This window comes from Perkinsus marinus, assembly GCF_000006405.1.
Source record: "Perkinsus marinus ATCC 50983 genomic scaffold scf_1104296972974, whole genome shotgun sequence".
NCBI lineage: Eukaryota > Perkinsozoa > Perkinsida > Perkinsidae > Perkinsus > Perkinsus marinus.
Window position 1 is genome coordinate 1 of NW_003201581.1, and position 1045 is coordinate 1045.

Sequence of the window (1045 nt, forward strand, 5' to 3'; positions counted from 1 at the left end):
GTGGTTCAATGTCTAAATAGTGACGCAAATTACCATTTTCAGCTACCAGCGCACATCGCGGCGGGCGTGAGTGGAGAGAGAAAGTTGAGTAATTTTTTCGAGGCAGCAAATGATTCGCAGAGTGGTGCAAAAATCAGTAAAGAAACGGTCGCGCATAAATGTGTGAAACGCCCTTGTCCAGAAATACCACTTCCACGGCCGAGAATTGAACTCGGGTCTCCTGCGTGACAGGCAGGAATACTAACCTCTATACTACCGCGGAATTGAAGGTGGTTCAATGTCTAAATAGTGACGCAAATTACCATTTTCAGCTACCAGCGCACATCGCGGCGGGCGTGAGTGGAGAGAGAAAGTTGAGTAATTTTTTCGAGGCAGCAAATGATTCGCAGAGTGGTGCAAAAATCAGTAAAGAAACGGTCGCGCATAAATGTGTGAAACGCCCTTGTCCAGAAATACCACTTCCACGGCCGAGAATTGAACTCGGGTCTCCTGCGTGACAGGCAGGAATACTAACCTCTATACTACCGCGGAATTGAAGGTGGTTCAATGTCTAAATAGTGACGCAAATTACCATTTTCAGCTACCAGCGCACATCGCGGCGGGCGTGAGTGGAGAGAGAAAGTTGAGTAATTTTTTCGAGGCAGCAAATGATTCGCAGAGTGGTGCAAAAATCAGTAAAGAAACGGTCGCGCATAAATGTGTGAAACGCCCTTGTCCAGAAATACCACTTCCACGGCCGAGAATTGAACTCGGGTCTCCTGCGTGACAGGCAGGAATACTAACCTCTATACTACCGCGGAATTGAAGGTGGTTCAATGTCTAAATAGTGACGCAAATTACCATTTTCAGCTACCAGCGCACATCGCGGCGGGCGTGAGTGGAGAGAGAAAGTTGAGTAATTTTTTCGAGGCAGCAAATGATTCGCAGAGTGGTGCAAAAATCAGTAAAGAAACGGTCGCGCATAAATGTGTGAAACGCCCTTGTCAGAAATACCACTTCCACGGCCGAGATTGACTCGGGTCTCCTGCGTGACAGCAGGATACTA

At 47.7% G+C, this 1045-nt stretch overlaps 3 non-coding genes across 3 annotated transcripts; all 3 read right to left on the minus strand.

Moving 5' to 3' along the window:
- Positions 1–190: 190 nt before the first annotated feature.
- Pmar_PMAR022696 lies at positions 191–262 on the minus strand. Its single transcript has one exon. It is a non-coding gene; the product is annotated as a tRNA-Asp (tRNA).
- A 197-nt stretch (positions 263–459) lies between these two features.
- On the minus strand, positions 460–531 carry Pmar_PMAR022697. The gene has a single exon. It is a non-coding gene; the product is annotated as a tRNA-Asp (tRNA).
- Positions 532–728: 197 nt separating this feature from the next.
- Positions 729–800, minus strand: Pmar_PMAR022698. Its single transcript has one exon. It is a non-coding gene; the product is annotated as a tRNA-Asp (tRNA).
- Positions 801–1045: the final 245 nt, after the last annotated feature.